Source organism: Ornithodoros turicata, chromosome 3 (genome assembly GCF_037126465.1).
Source record: "Ornithodoros turicata isolate Travis chromosome 3, ASM3712646v1, whole genome shotgun sequence".
NCBI lineage: Eukaryota > Metazoa > Arthropoda > Arachnida > Ixodida > Argasidae > Ornithodoros > Ornithodoros turicata.
Window position 1 is genome coordinate 79,280,142 of NC_088203.1, and position 23,168 is coordinate 79,303,309.

A 23,168-nucleotide genomic window follows, 5' to 3' on the forward strand; every position below is an offset into this window, starting at 1 on the left:
TAACGCCCCCCCCCCCCCCCCCCCCCAACGCAAAAGTGGTGTCAGTGCTGCTCCGAGAGATTTAAAAAAAAATATGTAACAGATACAAATCAACGACGTGTATATCATTAATGAAAACAGCCGTACAAGGGGGCGTGAAGAAGTGACGGATGAGTTGTGCAGATAGTCTAGGACAAAAAGCATTCTATATCCGTGAAACATCCTATAGTTTTCGGCGACACTTTTCCTCATTCGAACGTATTAGATGGAAACAGAGTCAACTGTGCTGGATTTTTTTTTAAATTTTTATTCCGTGTTAGCGCCGCGAAGGAACTGTGGCTATCAGCGGCGTACAGATGTGGACGGATGGAGAGAGGACAGCAGGAAGGAGTGGGGGCAGGGGGTTAGTATGCGTCCTGGGCCGACTTCATGGACAACTGTGCCGACATTCGTCTGGAAAGTCTTCGGAAAACCCAGGGAAAACCTCAGACAGCACAGCCGGCGGAAAGATTCGAACCCACCAGCTCTTCAGCACGACCTTGGCTACCAGCCTTACCACTCACGAGCGATACACCTTAACCCGCTCGGCCATTCCCCGGCTCTCACACCAAAAATACACACAATAGTGAAGCCAAAAATACCCATTTTATTTTGTTCTTTAAATCAATCAATCAGAGTCAATTGAGCGAAATGAGATCATTTAACTGATCGAGGGGCAAGCAGGCCTGCTTGGCTGAGACGAGGCACTTCCAAGCTACCAGATTATATTCATCATGTCCCATATTTCTTTTCTCTCTCAGTTTTTCTTTTCTCTTTCGGGTCATTTAAAAGTCTCTCCGACGCGGGTATACCACTGCGCGAGATATTACCATAATTCACAATCATCCACTTTGCCCGCACTAGACATGACACCGACGCTGTCAGTATCTCTGAATTTAAGATAACATTCCCGCATAACATCGAGACCACGAGTGAGCTCGAAGACAAATCGCTCACTTTTAAATTTTGCACAAGGAACAGTCCTTCGAACGGCAGTTATACTCTCGCACACATACGTACACACTAAGGGGGAAAGAGCGTAAAAGTTTAAAACGAAACCAGAAAATGTTGTCGCCTCCACGAAGAAATAAACGGCAACACTTTTGCCACTGCGGTCGACCTTTTTATGATTTCGCGAGCCTGATTTATAACGTGCGCGCTCCGGAAATTTATTGAGACGTCCGCTCAAAGTGTTTTAGCCAGTCTCCTCCTTTCATTTCCTGTTCTCTGACGCGCCGAAGTGCCGAAAAGAAAAAAAGAAGAAAAAAAAAACGTGACCAACGAACGAATGATGCGTTTTAAAGCCCTTTCTGCCGCGCGTGGGACGAATCTCCTCATCTAACATTTTGATTGCGTTTCTGTATCTCGGCGACTTTCGAAGGTGTAAAAGGGGACTTACTAAGCTGGAGCCTCGCGTCGCGAGGATGGATGCGGCTGTGCGCTTTGACCAGAAAATGACCGGTGGATGTCGTCCTGCATCACGGGAGATGTCATTCGAGCTATAATACGTTTAGAGTTGGTTTGTTTGCACCGTGAAGTATGCAGTTTATATGCCGATGTAGCTCGGCACGTGGCTCGTCGTCTCCACGAGTCAATGACAATAGGGAGTCTTAGAATAGGGTACTCGAGCGGTTTGGAGCCCCAAAGGAAGGAGGAGTCGTCAGCGGTACCCACTGCGGAAAACGCCGTTTTTGGGTTCTGGGCGTGCGCATTGAGGACACCGTACTTCTTTGGGGCCTCAAAGCGTTTGGGCACCCTAACACTCACATTATGGAAAGAAGAGGAAGGAGAACTAGAGACTGGTCTTTTCTTGGGTTACCCTCAGACGCTTCGAGACAAATTTCGCCATTTTCCCAGAGATGCTTGCAGTATATGCTCTACAACGAAAAGAAAGAAGTTTCCTGGCCCTTGTCTCTCCGAAAATCCCATTCTATTGGCTCATCCTTTTCTGTGTTGTTCCCATTCCACTCCGTACGGCAGAAGACACGCTGCCACAAATTCGTTCGAAAATTCTCGAAGTCGTTCAGTAAAGTTAAGTACATCAGCCGCAGCGCCACGACGTCTTTCTCTTTCTCTCTCTCTCTCACTCTCGTACGCGTAGTGGAGCATATAAATTGCACGCGCACTCAACATGGCATTCACGCAGAGACACCCAGAACGTCTCTTACAATACAGTGGCAGTGTATACAGTTTGTCGGAAGCATTGGAGCCAGGCCACCGTATACGAAGCACCCCGGAACCATTCTGGAAAACCGTTTTTAGGCAACAGCTGTTTCTCAAGATCGGCTGCAGCACACAAAGGCTGCGCCACCATCTCTCTTTATATAAATATAGATCGCTGAAACTGGCAGAATACAAATGACACACAAACAGTCAGAAGGCATTAAGGGCACATAAGCAATGCTGGTGGCGCAGCTGGTTCGACTGCCGAACCAAGCTCTCCACTGGGCGATGGGGATATTTTGGAGGAAGAAACCGACGGTATTTTTCTTTCACTGCTGATCGGGCAAGTGCAGCTGTGCTCTACTTTCGTGCACTGAAGGTTCGATCACGATTAAATTATTGCACTATGCTAAACAACATAAACTGTCGCGAAACATTTCAGTCGTTCAAAAATGTACGTAATGTGCTGTACACCGACGTCATCAGAGAAACTTGCTGTGGAACATATCAAACCATTGTGCAAAATATACTGTGCAATATATCGAACCATTTGTTTGCGGAAAGTGTGAAAAAAAAAAAAAAAAGCCGTCGTGCCGATTGGACAGGCTCACAGCTCCCAATACAACTGACATTGGTAACGAAGACGAAGTACAAAACGGTAATTAAGAATATAAGTGCACACACAGCTGAATAGTTTTTCGTGATACTTGCTGTGGGTTAAGTGAACAGTGATTCAGGGTACATGGAAGAATGTAACTAATACTTTGCTGAGCATGTTCGACGGAGTTTTTTCTTTTTTCCAAACCTTGCCCTTACAACAGTTAGCGACAGAAATGTTCCCTCAAGGCTCAAATCGAACAAAGGCGTGCTGTTCGCTAAGAACAAAAGTATATCGGTACGAATTGTGTACTTTTTAACAAATCATGTTTCTCCAAAAGTCCGACGGTGCATGGTGTGATTATACGGTAAATAATCAATAATACGAATATCTTTTTCTTCTTTTGCAGAATAAATAACTTGTTCACGTTTGACCTTACGGTAGTACCCCGCACCAAGAAGTAGTACCTGTGAAGCGCGAATAAATTAATGCACAAAGAGTAACACAACAGCAATACACATAAATACCCAAAATATATATCAAGATAAATAACAAGGTGACCTTGCGAAACGAATTGGGTGATAGGCATTTCGCGAGCCTCGACTTTTTGCATGCCATATATAACACGCGGCACTGCAGAAAGGTATACTTTTACGAACACTGCGCGACGGCGTCCTCCGCCATTTGCTTTCATATGTATGTCATCCAGTGGAGCCCGCTTTATTGCGTCCAAGCGAAATTCTAAGCCTCGCACTCGCGCACACGTACGCTTCACGCCTCGAACCATATACGGTTTCTGTTTCCGTTTTAGTTTTTTGCTGCTGCGACTGCGTGGTATTCGCGCTTTTTGAGATTGAAGCGAACGCGACGCCGCAATTCCCCTCGTGCCTATTTTTTTTCTTCGTCGTATTTTATTCCCTCAGCACGGCTTGTAAATAAGGGAAAGGAAAAAAATAAATAAGAAATAAAGAAGAAGAGACAACTCGTATTTCTCTACGTCGTCCCTTCGGGATGCATGCGTGGCTTTTCACCAGTTGAAGGTCGTAACTTCTTTTTTTGCAGTCGCACGTAGTTTAAAGTTTCTAAAGGGACTCGGAGGAGCGCTGCTTCTGCGCAAAATACTTCGGTAATAAACGCGGGGAGCCGAAAGCGTAAAAAATGTCGCTGGGCGACCTTAGTTATACGAGCTGGGAGCGAAAGAGATGAAAAGAGACAAAGACTTCTGAAGGCCCGTCAAAGCTCGGCTCAAATGAGTGTGGGACAACACATTAAATCTTTTGGGGCGTATTTCTGGAAAATGAATTGCGGTACGTGCCCTCGTGGGGGGTACAGTGTTTTTATCACGGTCAAAAGGGGTAAGGCAAGAAGACGCGGGCGGAAATACTGGGGTAATGTACCGGGTGTAGATACATTAAATGGAATGGAAATAAAGCTGAAGGCCAACATCGTAAAGGAAAGAAGGCAGAAATATGTCTGCCCACACCGTCAGTTATACTTATATCCTTTCGTTACAGCACCCTAAAAACACAACTTCATCACATAACATGCTCAGGACTAAGCGCTGCGCAGGGTCCGGGGTCTGTTGGCGTCACTCAATACTGTCCACGTGACTGATATAAATTTGGACTGCCTACCCGCTAGAGGACAGCAGCTAAAAAATGAGCGAATGACACGAAAGACCAGTCACTCTTTAAACAAAATTGTGTGCTCCATAATGGTATGCACAAAACGGGGATGCCACGATATTCCACCGTTTAAAATCCCAGATGTTCACAATCCCGCATTTCTAAATTAATTAATAAATGCTAGTGTTGAATAATGCATACTCAATGCGTAGTCACTACTGCGCCACACAGTCAATGTAAATCGGAACATGATAATACATAATAGCTTACCAAAATCTACCCGTACCCGCATGCCATGTTATGCTCGCGCAATTACTCAATGCAGATGAAGCGTCGTGTTTTGTACACACAAAGCTCTGAAGCGAATTCAATCCGGCATCGTGTCGCGAAGTCGTAAATGCCAAAGGTACGAATCCCGTATCCAAGACAACCAAAATGGCAGGAATGGGAAGTGCCGTTGAAACGCTGTGTGCTAGCATAAACTACATAAGAAATGTTATGCTATAGGCACAATATTTTGCGCGGAAGTGTCCTCGACGTCACTTAGTAAACAAACAAACAATAAAGAGTACGCGCATAGCACTACGCCGCAAGTCAGAAAGGACGTCCCACATACCAATATCCCGCTTATGCGATAAGGAAAGCGTTCCCTGCTAAACGTCCCGTCTTAATATACCGCTCGAGTCGGCTCCTTGATGCCTCTATTAGCTCGCAACACAAGACACCCAGTTCCGATCGGACGCGCGTTCTCCATGCCTAAAGGGCAGGCACTGTCTAGCTCATTTGATATTCAACACGTGGCCCCTCTAGCCAGAGGAAAACACTGCGTGCTCCCGCGAGGCAAAGAAAGAAACGCGGCACGCGGAATAAAGAAGTACAGCCAACAGAAAGGTTGACACATGAGAGACAGCGCGCTGAATTGTGATGAGGTCAGGAAAGACCGCGGAGGAAGCGGCGATGCCGCATCAGCGAAAAGAAATTGTTCAACCGCGTAGAAAAGTCACCGGTCCTCTAGTTATTGTACCCCTTCTTTTTCTCTCTCACTCTTTCCTGCGTTGCGTAGGTTGTTTTTCGTCATGTACGCGTAGATTTCGCAATGATGAGGTTTTTCGAGCGTTGTTAAGGAGAAACGAGAGATTGAAAGATGAGTTTAAACGTTGAAAAGTGCGCGTAGTAGATTATGTTGATGTGGCCAGTGAACGTGCTAGGAATAAGAGTGTAGGGTTGATAAGGATCAAACAGGTAAACGTCCTCGTGTGCACTCTAGAGAAAATGCACGTGGTATCGGGGATGGTGCACTGACATTTGCCGCCCATGCGCGAGAGAGTCTCGCTGGTCTCTCGAACCTTTCAAGGAGGGCAAGTGTTTGAGAGCAGACTGTGGTCCAGCGTCGAAACTATGTGCATCTCTATTTTTGCAGTTGGTTTCCCTGTCCTTTGCTCTTCTAATCGTAGGTTGCCCACCCACGGGCACAGTCTTTTTTTTTTTTTTTTACACGTTTCAGTACGTAAAAGGGGCATTTTTGCAAATAACCACATTTTTGATTACGTGGACTCATCTGAAAGATGTAATAACAGTGTTGCTGAAGGTGTTATGAGAAAATCCATTCGAAACAGGGATGTTTTTGAGCGGAATATAAAAAAATTGTGTTTTGTGCAGAACGTGGCACTTTAAATGGAGCTTTATGCAGAAAATGCCATTTATAGGAAAGTGTTCCGGAAACTCCATTCTGCATGACGTGAAGCATACACCAAAAGGTGTTTGCCACCGGACGAGGTATTTACACCCGAAAGGTTTTTTATTAAAAAAAATCACTGTGTGTAGGTCGGCAACGGTACGGCGAAATCATGGACTCTATGATAGCACCTGTAGCTCTAAAAGCTTCAATGTGGAATATCTACTGGCACTCGCACTCTGAAAAGAGTGGGAGGAGGGTGACGTCGATATTGGCATATTGGCTCGCCGTTGTTGGCCACACGCTAGTGGCCATCGGAACTCCACCGCACTCTAAGAAAACAAAAAGAGGAGTAATTTTACTCCTTTTGGGGACTGAATGCATTGCCACAAAAAAATAGCCCCTCTCCTGGGTAAATGAATGTCACAGAGTGAGGCTGCATTTCACGCTCTGTTCTAATAGTCCCAAAGTGCATAATTCGTGTGCAGGCATGGAAATACTTCGTATCAAAGCGTCAACCGTGATATATCGAGTGATATAAAATCTTGCGACTTACATAGGGCACAATTTGCGAAGAAAGAAGCGCTAACTGTTTCTTACCCTGTGCGGGTGGAAAATTGCTAAGTTGGCTGAGTTATGCAGCCTTATGTCATGAAATTAACCAAGAGCACATATTTACGTAGACTATTGCATTCGGACGACCATTCGCGAAGTTCAGTGACAATTTGCAGTCCTGGGGAGTAAATGTCGGGGTTAGGGGACTAAAATGGGGAGTAACTGCAATCTAGGGGACTAGAAGCTACCAATTACTCCCCATTTTACTCAGTTTTTCCCTTAGAGTGCGTTTACGCTCGAAGCCAGCCATCATTCCGAATGTCTTCGCCCTCTGTATGTGTCTAAATGAGTGGCATACGACCTTTTACAACAATTTCCATGGATGGTATTGTCACAGAGACATAGAAGTATGGATACGGCATGAGCGTTCCTTCAGTAGTGGTCTGTCGAAAGTCATCTGAGGACTCGGAGGTGTTGGGGTCGAATACTTCCACGGCCTGTGCTGCCTCAGGTTTTCCTCGGGTTTTCAGGCACATAGTTTCCCCCGAAGTCGGCCCGAATCCACCTCTCTCCCATTCTTTCCTGCTGTACTTCTTGCTTCATGAGTACTCTCCACACCTGGCCACGTCTTTACAACGCTAATAGCCACAGCTCATACGCGGCGATACCTCAGAATCAAACAAGCGAACAAACAAACACGACAAAACGACGTCGACGCCATTCTGGATAGTGGTTGCCGTTGAGCGTGTTATGTCAAGTTCTGGCTTTGGAGCCGCAAACAGGCAAAAAGATATAACATCGGTGTGCGATGTCTTCCCGAAGGAAGAAAGAGGACATCAAGAATACTCATAGTTTCGAAGTGTGAACGTATATATACATCTATAGCTTTGTAAAGAATGCTTTTTGGTGGATATACATCAGCGAAGTTATGTATCCGCGTGTCTGCGTTTATGCAGCACTGTGTGAGCACAATTTTGCTTTATGAGTTACACGTGCCATCCCACCCAGAAGGAGAACAGTCTCTGTTCGAAATATCGGTGGCTCCGGTCCTGAGGCACTTCCCTTCATAATTCCTTTTTGCGGTTCGCTGGATTTTCTACCCTTCTACGTAACATGTCAAGTGCTTCCTGCACCCTGAAGTGCCCTTTCCGCTGAAAACAAAATGTTGCGATATTGCTGCGTAACATCCTATTTCTAGTGAATGCTTCCAGAAATTACGTGCGCATTCTAAGAATTTTAAATGCGAACTTCCTGCGCTCTCCACTCAACCGAGATGCCGAAGAGGTGTCATGACATGGCAGATGATTCCTCTTCGGTATGTTTTTGTGTCGTTTCTGCGCAGATATTTTTATTCTCGCGTAATAAAAAAAAAATAGATATAAACAGCAAAAACATGTGTTGGTTGTGAGGTTGTGGAGAATGCTGAATCGCAGAAACTGAAGCGAAAAGTTGGCTTGAAGGGAGCATATTTGTTACCGATGGAATATTTCGTATATAATGAATGTGAATCCTTATTAAATCTGTATTGAATCCTTTGTCGGATAGGCGCAACAAGCATGATCACCATAGTACGATCAATTTCGTATCTCAGAAACCTGGCACACTTCCAAAAGAATGAACGTCCCGAATTTTTCGGTGCATAACGCGCACTCGTGTATAACGCACACCCCTAAAAACGGGCCGAAGTAGAAAAAAGTTCCATGTATAACGCACATGTGTAGCAACATTGCGGAGCGCTTAATACATGGACCTTTTTTTCAAATTCGGCCCGTTTTTAGGGGTGCGCGTTATACATGAGTGCGCTTGATACACTGAAAAATACGGTAAATAGCTTATTCGGAGCCATTGAATACGCAACAAAAACCAATAAACCACGACAATCCGTGACTCCATTACCTTCTCCTTCCATGCAGCGTGGCACTGGAACGTTATATAGGACCCTTTCTGGCTAGGCGTGTTAACCTCATAGATGCAATTATTTTGAAACTGAGCTAGTATGACGGCGACAAGGACACTAAACAAGGATACTCTCTAAGGACAAACTTTGTAAAATATGGAGCAATTGCAGCTTCTCTATACCTCTCGGTAGCAATTACTCCCAATTTAGTCCCCTGACCCAGCTATTTACTCCCCAGTCCTGTAAGTAGTCCAAAAATTTCGTGTTACCCCCCTGTATTTAGTCCCGAAAGGAACTCTTGTTTGTGTCAGTATATTTAGTCCCCGAAAGGACTACAATATATATATATGTATATATTTTTTTTTTTCGTAAGAGTGTATAAGGAGGGCGAGAGCGGCTGGCTAGATTGAAGTAAAGTAAGATTTGAAAGGTTTTAAAGCCGCTTTCTGCGAGCGCATCTTGCAGAAACACGGAGCATAAAAGAAAAAGAGAGAGAGTAAAAGACTCGCTTGGGAAGCAAGGCAATATCTCAGAACGTGAGCCGCCAGTATATTTCTTCGAAGGGAGCTCACCACGCGCGCGTTCCAGCAAAAATCTTAGGTAACACCCGAGTAGTCCTTAACATCCGGAGCGCGAAAATCCCAGTCCGCGCTGGTACAGATTTCTGTGAAACCCCATTCAAAATAAAATACAGAACGGCGGAAAGCAAGATGGAGAAGCGAGCCATGAAAAAAAAAAAAAAAAAAAGGAGGAGGGGAGGCTTTCGAAGCTTCGCCAATATATTTTTACAGAAAGGGATCGATCGCTCACATTCGACTGAACGAAAACTTCGAACAAACATTTATTCTTCTCCTCTTTTAATTTTTTTCCCTTTACATTTTCTCCATATCCCCATTCCCTGCTCTCAAGTTTGCGTCAGAATCGTTTTTATCCGCTCAAAAACACTCTCTGCCCGAAGCCGGCGGCAGCGGTGTACGGAGTTATGAAACAAGAAAGAAAAAAAAAAATGATAAAGAGAAAATAGAAGAAGATGATGAAGAAGAAAAATCAGGATCTGCGGAGGCGGGAAAAAGAAGATCAATAACATCGACTGTGCGCGCGCGAACAACGATCCCGTCTGACCGAGCTTTCCGATCCAGAGGGTCTTCAATCCCGACCGTTGGACCGCACGTCTGTTTCTCTCTTCGTCGTCGGACGAAGTAATACCACTGTTGTCTCTTGGGCGAAGATCAACAGGGACCGGAAGATAAACAGTTTCTTTTGCGAGAGGTGGCCAACTATCGGCACCCGATACTTCCAGGCTATGTATTGTGGATGAAATACAATCGGGGTCGCCTCAATCGGTTGGATGAGCATTAAGCTCCCGTTGCAGTATATAGCTGTGCTAGTGGACCCTTGGCCCCTGTGAAAGGTTTTTCTTGTCATTAGTTCGGTGTGTCCCCCCGGGGTATTGCAGTGCCGTGGGTTATATTGGCAACTGACCAGTACGTTTATCAGACGATGCAATCACTGACTGCACTTGGCTGGTTGATATAACGTCTCAGCGAAATGTTTGCTCGTTTTTGGTTGTTTGCAAACGCTGCTTGCAACTACATGTTAGGTCGACCGAAAGGTGCTCCGAGGAGAATGCTATGCCAAAGGCGACTATTAGACTATTAACATGGCTTGCGCTGAAGCTTTTGAGCTTTTGTTACACCTATATGCACCATATCAACGATGGCTTGATTGGTGATAGATGGCCCCTTATGGACAGCGCCGCTCCAGGCTGCTGTCATAGCAGAACTCCATCACTCATCTTCTTTTTCTTCAGCTATGGTCGTCACGATGCCCACAGCTGTGAGGCCAGCATCGACAGGCTGCTTACCACGTCACCACCAGAACCATCATTACAACCACACCGTGATCAATAATAATGATACCAGTTCATTGATCACATTTAGTGCAGGGAAGTTGAGGTAGAAAAGTCTCGAAGACTTAATAATCCGTCTGAATTATTTCATAATGTACTAAACGTTCAGATTTATTCCACTTCTCCTCCTCCTCCTCTTCCTTCTCGGTACACAAAAATTACATTACAAAATACGAAATACCTCCCCTCCCCCTCCCCCTCATATATTTACGCAGGCTTTGGCGAAGTTGATAAACCTCTGACCACTCTGACTACGAAAAACTAATAATTAATTTTCTTTTGTGATGCCGGGGGTCGAGGTAGGAAAACAACAAAGAAACTATTTCTCGCGAGTACAACGACCTTCTTGAGAGACCCAAATTGTATGGAGCCAAAGTTGCTTTCAAAGTTCCCCCTGTTGAGTCTCAAGGCCAATGACACGAGGCAGAGTGACGTCGGATATAAAGCAATCCCATAACGAAGGGAAATCCGGCAAAGACCTCTTCCTGCGGTGCTGCCAACCAGGCCATTTCTCTTCTAAAGGGCTTGCTGCATGAGAGCCATTCATTTTGGATAGATGGAAAGAAAGGAAGATAACGAAGATATATGGTTTGCCCTAGGACGTCTCAGTAACGGAGCAGCCTGCCCGCGATGACAGGTCTGCAGTTGATGTAATGTCGGGAGTTCGTTGTCTTGACTTTCTCACAACAGAGGCCCTGTTGACAATTAGCCAGTCAGGAGAGTCGTTAGGTTTGGAACAACTCAAACCTCCAGTTCGTGAATTTTTGGGTTATGTCCCATTTCGCTTATTGCCATTTCGCCTAATTCGATTTTTAGGATTAAGGGGGCGAGGGGGGTGTCTGCCATTAGGCGACACGGGACTGCCAACAAGTGGGCGTTACTATCACTGATTGACGTCAGCGGGGAATGGCTCCGCCCCTGTGTTCAGTGTGCACACCTTACAAAGTTCTAATCGAGCGTCGCGAAAAAGGCGGGGTGTCCAGAAGGACAGAGTGATTGCGGTTCTGCATCATAGCCAGCCCCGCGGCTCCTGTGGTCGACGGTCTACAAACTCTTCTTCGAACGACACATCAGGATTTATTTTCCTTTTCACCAAGCTTTGTGAATGCCATTGCAAGCAATATAATACTTTTCATCTTATCTACTTTTTATCTCCTGACTCGACACTTGAAATCAAAATGTGCAAAAAATCACTTGTAATCCCAGTGGTGTCAACATCTGGTTGTCTTTTCGCGTAACCCTAGACTGATATGGGTCTGCACGTGTTCGGTATTTATACCATTGTTCACTATCGAAATAAACAGTCAATTCAATTCAACTCGGCGAGGGTTTTTCTGAGAACTGCAGGAGCATAACGCTGCATTAGTCTGGAAGTTGTGGCTGCCCCTCCTAGATAGATACTTCAACTCGCCACTTGGACTCTTCTTTTCGAACGGCAAGCTGAGTGACCAAGCATGACCATCGATGTTACCAAGCTGTTTATCTTCGATTGCATTATCTCATAGACACCAACGAGTGAGAAAAAAAGTGTCGTTTTTGACGACGCGGCGAGGAGGCAATCACCTTGAAGTCGGCGAACGAAGTCTGATCTCGTATGCTGTCGGACATCTGGTGTTCCTTAACCTTTTTTCATACTGTGTTAGCGCCGCGAAGCAACTGTGGCTGTGAGTGCCGTACACACGGGGACAGATGGAGAGAGAACAGCAAGGAGCAGTGGGGTACAGGAGGATAGTATGCGTCCTTGACCGACTTCAGAGGGAACTGTGCCGACAGCACTTTAACTGAGCTTTGTCGTTGAAATATGCTCGTTACGCTTTAAAAACGTGTTCAGCTTCTTTTGGCATCGTGCTTCGCGAGTGCGAACTTTGAATGTAAAATACAACCTCCTCGTTCAACACAGCAAATGTGTTTTCGTGTTTGCAGGAGAGGTAGGCACAATAGGAGTGCAGGCAGGCATTTTAATGCGATCTTCAGTGATGACCAAGCACAGGGAGCAACGAAAAAGGAGAACCGCCTTCTTTTTTCACGTGACACGTATATACGCGCCTCAGTTGGCGAAATGATACTGCCTGGCACATGCATGATGCGAACTGGGACCAAGTGCGGTACCAGGGGAGGGAACATCGTAGATTGGGGGATAATCTCATAAAAAGCATAGGCGAAATGGGAATAGGCGAAGCGGGAAGACACCAATTTTTGTGCACATCTTAACTGCGTTTTGTGGACCTGAAGACGTCCGAGACTATTGAGGAGGACACGGGTTACGGCGAGACTAGGAGGTGTCCAGGGTTCGACTACCAGTACCCGCTTGGCTATCCGGGTTTTTATCCGCCGCTTTAAGACATATATGATGGCCAACTCCCTATGAAGTCTGACTAGGACGGACGATTCACGCCGAGGAACATGCCGCCAGACCCCTCGGCAAAGAACACCACAAGCAGTCAACCAACCAAAGAATCAACCACAGGTCATCGCAGGTTTCAGTTTTACTGCCGCATCTGTCGCCTGTTTTCGCTCAATGTGTAATTCACAAAAGACCCTGCAGGTAATCTAGCTCACCCGATGAACAATGTCTGTCTAATTCGTATCTATAATTAGCATCTGCACTCTAAAAGCTAAACTTCACCGCATAACATGCACAGAATCAACTGTCATTCAAAATGAAATCGGCTTCTTTCGTATCAATTTGTATGGTGGACAAGACGCAATGCGTCTCCACAGTTTGTACACATGTTTATTGCCACAAAAAGGCGACCGTCCTACCATCTCCACGAACCAGAAGTAACGTTAATATAATTAGGGTGCGACTTTTTCGGGTTAAACCCGATTCCGCCCGGTTATTCTCCCCCGAACTGACGTCCGATCATTCCGGGTTAAACCCGATTTCTCCCCGAATTCAAGCCACGATGAAATCCTCAAGTGACGTTTCCGCTGAAGACGAACAAAGGTTGACACGTGTGTCAGCAATACACCCATGTGTGTCAACACTGTCTATGCCTTCGGGGATTACAGCTGGAAGGTCACGATCTCGCAGAAAAACAACAACAACAAAAGAACAAAAAAGAGAGATTAGGAAAGGACTTAATAGTCAAGAGGAGAAACAAAAACACCCGATAACACCCGACGGCACAATTATCGCCCGATTTCTCCCCGAATTACAGATTTAAAAATAGCGCCGATTTTTACCACCTAAATCTGAGAAAGGCATTTAACCCGAAAAAGTCACTCCCTAAATATAATTCGCCGCAGTGATTGGCGCAGAACGTGTTACGCAGTGAAGTTCTATTTTTGACTTGAAGTTCCAGCGCATCCTGTTGCATGGCCTCGAACTCTCGTAGCTACAAGTACGCTGTAACAAGACGTCTTTTTGCAACACGTCGTTTTGTAGCTTGTCTTGTCCTTTTTGTAAACACTAAACTCGACGTTGAACTTGCGTCAAAGACACTTCAACGCCTGAGGGTGGGAACACGTGATCGCATATTCTTCTAATCCACCACCCAAATGACATCGCCTCAGTGTTTCAATTTTCATCCCACCACTTCAACCGTTCTTCCCAGCAAGCTGTCTTTGCACAGCGGACCATCAAGATGCCTCTTGAAGCGCTGTAGGCGCCGACCGGGGAAAAATGAGAAAGAATCATCGAGAGGTGCAAGGAGCAAAACCTGTCCCTCCTGCGGGGTTTCCTGAAGTCGTTCCCCAAGTCATTTCCGAGCATACAGACGTCTTTATTCAGGGCCCCGAAGAACGTTCCGAAGAGAAGGCGTCACTGCTTCTTGGAACGAGGCGAAGCGTATAGGATGGCGGTCGCACCTTGTTGCTTTCATGGCACGCGCCAAGGGTTGTTATGTCGACGCGCGACGGAGTACACGCCGACATGCTGGCAACAATGGGTTCGACTTGAATGCCGAGATTCTTGTCGAAGATGCGAGTCAATTTTCTTTGACAGGCATTCGAAATTTATGGCACTTGGGGAAGATGGCGTGCTGTGCACGAGGTTGAAGGTGGCTCCCGTGCACTTGCCACTAGAGGAAGAACGCGGAAGAAATCGTGTGCTGTCTCTAGTGCGTTTTGTTATGGAAGGAACGGAAGGTAAAGTTTGCAAAAAATCTTACCCGTCTATACATCGCAATCCTGAACACAATATTCCGAGGTGTTGCAAAGTATACTACGAAAAGCTATGCAGTGTAGTAAATGCATGTTTTCTTCTTCTCTATCTCTATCTCTTTTTGTTTGCCTCTGTGGCACCGTTAGAAATAAAACAGTTGCCGTGTCCATTGGTGGGTATGCTGGGCTGACATCTTTTTTTTTTTTTAATTTACTCATACCCGTATACCCTGTAAGCAGAAATTCACCGCATAACACGGCCATGTAGTTGGAACACGAGAGACGTGCGCGTTTTCTGTAGCACTTTCCACATGCGCAGTTTCAGGGTTTTCGACATTACCTTACCACCATAAGGCAAGCTGTCGCGCTACCTCGTTCTCGCTTCGAAATCCGTAGAGGTGAGAGTGAATTGTAGATGGGTGGTGGGTCGCTAAGACACAGCCAGCGTACGCCAACAACTTTGGACAACCGCAGGGAGGCAACGACGGTGTAAGAAGACGCCGTTAACTCTTCTGATTCGCCGAGAAAGAAAAGTATACGCCTTTCCGCGGCAATTCACATAACTACAGAGCTGGAAGAATGCGCAGAGCGACACACGCCCCCTTCATCACAACCTATGAGAAGACGCGGAAACCTTCTTCCAGCACTGTGCATCGGAGACCGCAAAGCAGCAGACAGGCAGTTTTGTGTTGGCGGCGTATCGATTGACAGCTTGTTGGGGGGCTTGTAAACCCAAGACAACAAGTGTTATACAGTTGACATAGAACACTTAATATTTTAAAATTTCTATCAAAATCGGCGGTGGAACGGTTCGGAGCGATGCTGTCTCGCGGGAGTTCTGCACAATTCGTCAAGCAACCGTGATCTATGTTCGCGACTTATCTGCAGCTCCTGATGCCTACGTAGTTTCGTTTTTTAGATCGCACCTGTATAGTAATATAGGCTGACTCACCTTACGCGTGAATGTGCTCCAAATTACCATCTTTATCTTCTTCAACGTATCCTGCAGTTGTCTTTTTTTTTTTTTATTTACTTTGCATTCCGACTCTAAACAGCAGACAAGCGCGTGTCTTCAAGTATGAAAGCTACCTATAGACATAGACCATTCTACACAGGCAGAAACTTTGTCACCACCAGTTGAGATTTGGATAACTTAGATAACTATATATTGCTGATAAGTGAACATAAAAAACCGGAACACGCCTTCCAAATATCGTTAGCATGCCCCTGTAACACACCGTGGCCCGTAAACTAATTGCTGATCGGAAACAGTCCGCTGGTGAAGGAAAAGTAAACGCAGAAAACTACAAAACATGACAAGACTGCGTGACACAAAGGACATGACTACAGGAGTACAAAGTCTCGGACACAAAGCCGTTTGTGTCCGATCTTCGTGCAAATTTTTTCAGACTCGGAGAAACGTTAGCAACTAGCCTACACCAGCTTGCTTGCATTTTGTTTCTTGGTTCTAAAACGTTAAGTTGATTGGGATGCGGAAAAACAGAAACGCGCGACGTAAAGAGGGACAAGGACGAGAACAGTGAAAAATGCATCGGTCACGGATATCGTCCTTGTCCCTATTTACGCCCTGTATCCGTGTTATTTCGGGCTCGCTGATTGGTTAGTATGTTTTATTATTGTTATTTGCATGCATGGTGGTGGTGGTGCCAGCTGTGCTGTCTGGAGCTTTTCCGGAGTTTTCCTCACACGTTTTCAGACGTATGTCGGCACAGTTCGCTTAGAAGTCGGTCCAGGACGCACATTCCCCCAGGGCGTCAGTCGTGACGTTGCCCACCACCCTTGGCGAGCCGTTTCACCAGCAGCACCACCACCGTGATGGGAGAGAAGAGAGTTGCCGCCTTGAAACATGAGACTGAACGCAGTGCCCGAAATGCACGTTAAATTCGAACAGATGTTAAGTTGAGACAGCAGGGAGTTTGAGGGACGGGTTTTATTCCAGTGAAGGGGGGAGGGACGCAGGGTTTCGTCAAGGGGGTGAAACGGCGAGGAATGCGGGTGAAGATGAAGATGATGAAGTGATGACGATGATGGTGACCGCGATTTCTTTTCGGCGATTTCGCAGAACAACTAAATACTTATATATTCATTCGAAACGTCGTCCCACTTAGGTGGAAACAGAAAAAAGAAACAAAGACGAAAACGTTATCTTACGGAGCTCATCTTCAACTCGAATATCGTAGGACGTTAATTAAGACAACTTCTTCCGATCATAATTTTCTTGGAGGCCTAGTTTGTTTATTCACCATAGGGACACCCACCGCTGTGCACCCACAAAGCAAACTTCCTCGTCTCCAAGGAAACGCGAGTCGCCTGCCTCCAGGGAGGAGGAGAAGGAGGGAGGATGCTCTCAGTATCCTGTTTATTTTTACGGACGAACCGAATTACAGGGACGACGTTTCACCCTTGAGAGAAAACGTGATAACAAGAAACGTAGAAAGGCAACACAACAACAAGAAAACGGAGAGAGTGAGTCGAAAGGTGCTTTTGGTGTGGGGGGAGGGGGAAGGAATTGAGAGGTGCATCTAGGGGGAGGGGGGAGGAAGGTGACTTTGATTTACGACGCATCGTCTATCGTTGGCCGCTCGTTACGAGATCGTTAAAGAGGGGAGATCAGGGGGACGGCGCCATTTGGGCCTCACTCAATCTACCTCGAGCCATGGGATTCGTAAGAGTGCACCAAGCTACACACGAGCCAATTTAGCAACAGATAAGGGAACGTTACGGTGTCCGCCATGCTGCCCGTGTGCCGAAGGGGAATTCGTGTGAGTGATTCGGTATGCGTATGCGACATTCAACGGAGCTAACTGGCCGACACGTTTATGCTTGAAAGCCGCGTGAACTGGAATGTATTGGTTTTTGAAAATTTTTGGAAACCTCCCGTTTGCTGACACGCTGGTGTTTCCGTTTTATATGTCTAGAAACACAAATTCGGATATTTTCGGCATTTTGAAACATTTGCGCCAAAAATAGATGCTCACTAGGGAGAAGGACTTTGGAGGGAGAGCAGCTTGGTAGGAAGACAATGAGAACGCAAATGATTTCCTTTCCTTTGGTGGGGTAGAAGGTGGGGGGGGGGGGGTTCAGGTGTACTTGAACTCTGTTGACCCACCAATCAAAGTGCTACAGAGAAAGGTTTTTCCCTGTACTAGAGGTTAGCAGCTCCACAGGGCGGTATTCTCCCCATTCCACCTGGAAACGGAACCCTACTGGAACTGGCGGAACCCTACCCCTAACCGACGCGCTTCCAGTCTTCTTTCTTTCTTTCTTTCTTGTTTTCTTTTCTTTTTTTTTTTTCTTTTTTCAGTTTGCATTTGTGTTAATTGTCCGTGAAAGTTGTCCGACTCGCGTTCTGCTCAAATCACAAGTGACAAAGTTATAAATCTGGACAGTTTGTTGCGAGGGAAAATTTTTGAAATTTCTGCGTCCCACTTGCAACCTAAAAACGAGAACTTCGCCACACAACCCACTCCAGCACTCAGAAGACAGACCGATATAAGTTTTGACCGGTGGCTGGCCGTGAGCGTGCTGTGCGGTGAAGCCGTCTTCCATACGTAATTGAAGACGATGACCGCACGTAACCCAGGTGATTTTTAACGAATAACTCGTACTGCCCTTTGTTCTGTGGCGAGAAAATATCGCTCATATTACCCTAACACGCAACAAACAAAATGTCTTAGAACTCCAGATGAAAGCAAATCTTAATCTCTCTCTCGTACGAAACAATATGGCAACACGTACGGACATTACACTCTATGCCCTCGTCGCGTGATTACTTAGTCACGTGACACCCGCTATAACGCACTTGAATTATGCATCTTCTGGACGCAATCTTTTTCTAATTTCCCTCATTTTAAGAAACGGAACACAACGCAACACGCTAATCGCGAGAAAATGAAAAAAAAATCCCAAAATTACTCAAAAATTGCTCATCCCGTTTCGCTTCGCTTCTTCGTTTTCTATTTTTATGCCCAACAAATCACGCAAGCCGTATACCCCCAATCGTAAAACGCGCGCCAATAAAGCTTGGTCGCTCGTAATAAAACAGTGCGGTGGAAAGCGAGCGCTCGAGGTAATTGAGATAAACGCGCGCTATTAAATGCGAGCATTAAAATATTGCAACTTCGCGGCAAATGGTTTACGGTCCCGATAAAGTATACGCATGCGTTTTAGCGTTCGGCGAACCACATATATTTCCTTTCTTTTTATATGCATCTATGTAATCTCTGATTTACTTTTGTAGTTTCCGTAACCTGCGTGTAATACATAAAGCGAGGGATTGAAGAATGCGGAAAGTCACGGAGGCGAATGGTAATGGGATGTTGCTGTCGTGGGGTAGAATCCAATATGTTAGAGACGAGGGTGGACTGACGGTATTATTGTTCGTCGTTGCGTGTCTGTTTATGCTACGCGTATGGAGCTTTCTCTCCGTTATGTTTTGCGAAGACAAAATACAAGGCCATGGTGCTGTTTGATTTGTAGATACGTATAGGGAAGAGGTAATAGGTATTTATCACGTAAGTTTTTACGATGCGTCGTGCACGTCCGGAAACAAACTAGAAAAATAAATTAATCTTAACTTTAAAAATCTTAACTGTCTTGCACGCATGCTGGAGTCTGGAACAAAGCGGTAATGAAGGCAGCCTGTAAGAACAGAACTTCGCCGGACAGCACGCTGCTGTCATCCGAATGGCCATCATTCAGATTGGTACAGTTCTTTCACCTAACTCTATTGAAAGTGAAAGATATACACCGTCTTTTGGCACTTTGCGTCTGTGTCTAATGGTCACGCACAGTATAATTCGGTACAGTAGTAGCGTAGGCCTTCAGTATCTCCGCCTCGAGATCTCCGCTTTCTGTTAGTTGATTTTGTATATTTCGCCGAGGCTCGGAAACTTTTCTCGTCTGCAGGAAGGTCAGTAACTTCATGCAGTTCACGAACTATGATGTACAGGGTTCGCCAGCATAAACTTCGGGGTTTGCAACGGAGATAAAACAAATAGAAACAGTATCGGGAAGCTAAAATAGATGTTAGAGGACGTATTATGCCCCAAAATTTTATTTCGATACTGCCACTTGGTCCGTTTCTCTGCGGATAAATCGTGAAAATTAAAAAAAAAAAACGCCGCTGCCTAACATTTCCAATCGGCTATACCCGTGTTTCAGCTCCTTCCGTCAGATGGCGACACGGTCGAACGCGGCCAACGCGGCGTTGCAGACGACTTCGCACAGTCGTCCTCTGCGTTCAGTTCCACTTGTTCGCTTGGTTTCGATATCGTCTGCAACGCCGCGTTCGATCGCTTCGCCATCTGACGGAAGGAACTGAAACACAGGTATAGCCGACTGGAAATGTTAGGCAGCGGCGGTTTTTATAATTTCACGATTTATCCGCAGAGAAACGGAGCAAGTGGCGGTATCGACAAAAACTTTTGGGCCATAATACGTCCTCTAACATCTACATTAGCTTTCCGACGCTGTTCCTATTTGTTTTATATCCGTTACAAACCCCGAAGTTTATCTTGGCGATCCCTGTATACATCCTCCATAAGGCAAAACGTTTGAAGGAAACAAAGACATCCAAAGCGTGCCAAACATCCAATATTATGCCACTGACATGACATCGCATGACCGTCTTCTTAAACGCGTACAAGCTAAATAAGTCGTAACTAGTATACCCGACAAAACCGGCGGACGACAACGGCAGTTCGGTTATAAACCGTGAAGGTCTTCTCGTTTCTCATGTCTCATCCATAAACCACGAACAAATGATTTCCGCACGGGCGTTGCAACCGCTGCACCCCTTGTCACGCAACACAGCGTGTATCCATCTCTGTCCATGTGGCGCACAGAAAGCATGCATTTTAATAGGCCATAATGCAACAAAACGTCTTGACCACCGCAGAACTGGCCTTGCCTGTCCACGTGAAAGTAGAGCCGAGACAACGTCCGAAGGGCGCACGACTCTATGTGGCAGAAAACAAGATAAACGTACATGCCTCTCAAAATGGTTATCCGTCCTTTTTCGTTACGAAAGGGAATACTGCAATACAAAAAGAAAAAGAAAAAAAAAGAACGAAATAAAAATGGGGTTTTAAACCGAGGATTTATATAAAAAAGACATTTTAATTTACTGGATGTGTGTCATTACTTTAGCATTACGTTCAGCGATTAACAGTGCACCCAACAAACTTTACCAAATAACACGCTTATAGTGAAAATATTTCTCCGTTGCGGAATGAAACACGCCGTTACCTTGAGACCGAAACAAAAGGAACGATATTTATCTGTTGCGTCGCGTGTGATTTATTCGCGAACGAAACCGCAATTTACGTTTTCCTTCTCCCTCTGCTTCTCAACAAGCGCGGCAATGCGGAGTGGTCTGTCATTGGTTTCCTGCAACGGTCGCCGGCGATGATTGGGCAAATCGTATGAGGAGACCAATGACAGGCCGTTTCGCATTGCCCTCCTCGTTGAGAAGGAGAGGAGGAGTGGAAGCGGGAATCGCGGTTTCTTTCAAGCGTACGAAAGACGCAACAGATGAGTCCCGTTCCTAATGTAGCGATGTTCGCGTCCGTGTCGCTGTCAAGACGGCGGCCTCTTTTATGCCGCGACAAGAAATTTCTGCACTTTGGTGCCCTTTTAATGCCAATCACTGCACATGATGATATTGTCACTCCTAGAGAGGGTGTGACGTACGCCTTTCTGTGACCATAAATATTATCGAAATGTCCCAAAAAGGCTCACACCTCCCATTTTCAACGAGTCCGGAAAGATACGAGAGTGTTATGCGGTGAAGTTCTGTTTTATATATATATATATTCTGTGTTAGCGCCGCGAAGCAACTATGACAGTACAGCCTCAGACAGCACAGCCGGTGCGGGGATTCCAACCCACGTCACCTCCCATGTCTCGCCGTGGAAAGCGATCATCGTAACCACAATGCCACGGGAGCTAGTTTCTGTTTTTAGTGTGGCTAGCAGGGTGTCGAAAGCAACACGTGTCCAATACAAGAATATTTGTCGGTAATAACGTAATGATTCACACAGAGTAACGCGGTGCACTTGGGCAGTAATAAACATCAAAACGCAAAAAGCTTCTGGTTCCGTGTCACAATTGAAGGCGTGATAATGATTAGGTGTAGGGCCCGGAACTATATGCACAAAAACTTCCAAAATACGCATGCAAATATGCGGCGCGAAACGTCTAAATATGCACAAAATATTCAGAAATATTATGATGCCGGGAAGATTGCTCCGGAAGCTTTTGCGTAACTTGAAACTTCATAAGTAGCCGAAATTGTCTAAAAAAACGTTCTAGATTTTTTTAAATTTCGTGCTAGCGCCGCGAAGCAACTGTGGCTATGAGCGGCGTACAGACGCGGACAGATGGAGAGAGGACAGCAGGAAGGAGTAGGGGACAGGCGGTTAGTATGCGTCCTGGGCCGACTTCAGGGGGAGCTGGGCCGACATTCGTCTGGAAAGTCTTCGGAATACCTAGGGAAAACCTCAGACAGCACAGCCGGTGACAGGACGTTCTAGAAATGAAGATGCTCATTCCTTACTGACGGCTGGAACGGACGTTGACGCGTGCACACTCAAGTATTCCTCGTTGATCATTGCAGTATGCCCCCATAACCATACTCAGGGTTTTAAAAGGGCACAACACGCATACGTATGCATTTTTACATGGGACGATTAAAGACTTTCTGTTTTACTCACATCCCCATTTTTTTTCTTTATCACATCACCGTCACCAGTTAAGAAGGGCATGTACCGCGAAAATGTGCATATCTCGCTGTATGTTATTTCGGTGAATTAGTTAGCTGCCTAGCTCATCTACGCCATGTACAGACAGCCCTTTTAGTTGTGCTGTTCGTTGCCTTCGAGAACGGCGTTCACAGACTGCATTACTTTGATTTCCTTACTTTTATCAAGCACAACTTCAACTCGCTGATGTCTTGTCAGGCGTTCTGTTTTGTAGCGCGAATCCACTGATTGCGTAGCACGAATCAGCCTAAAAGCAGCGTAGTAGCAAGTGTAGATGTAACACAGATTTGGGCCCCCCGATGACCTCCCTTTTGAAATAACCTGAGCACTGGAAAAATAGAGGGAACGGCAAACATTAAAAAATGGTTCAAATGGCGCCGAAATATGACGTAATATGCAACCGTTATATTATATGATGAACAGGAAGAAATATGCCGTAATATGCAATAGACGATGCGCGCGCCACCAAACGCGCGCCGCAAAGCAGCATGGGAACTTTGAGGGACACTGTTCCGTCGTCTGCTTCGGTTATGGTTTACCCCGGCTGACGCTGTTGTTGCGCACACTGGGAATGTTGTTCCTCTTCTACCTCCACCCCTGGCCCTCGCGTGATGCTCTAAGGCGCCATAAGCTCCCATGCTTTGCCGCAGGTGGCGCTTTATTTTTGAAGCATGATGTAGGCAAGCTAACGCTTGTCCCATCCTACAGTTGGCGATACAAGGTCTATTATATGATGAAACATTCTAGATTCGTTTTGTTGTGATTGGTAATGTGTGGAGAAACGTCAGGATATCCGTTGGAACGCAGTCAAAAACTGCATTTTGCATGAACTCCCGGGCC

General features: G+C 45.8%; 1 protein-coding gene across 1 annotated transcript in view; it reads left to right on the forward strand.

Moving 5' to 3' along the window:
- Positions 1-23,168, forward strand: part of LOC135387380 (growth arrest-specific protein 1-like) — a 46,069-nt gene that overhangs the window by 20,309 nt on the left and 2,592 nt on the right. The gene's annotated exons all lie outside the window — the stretch shown is intronic.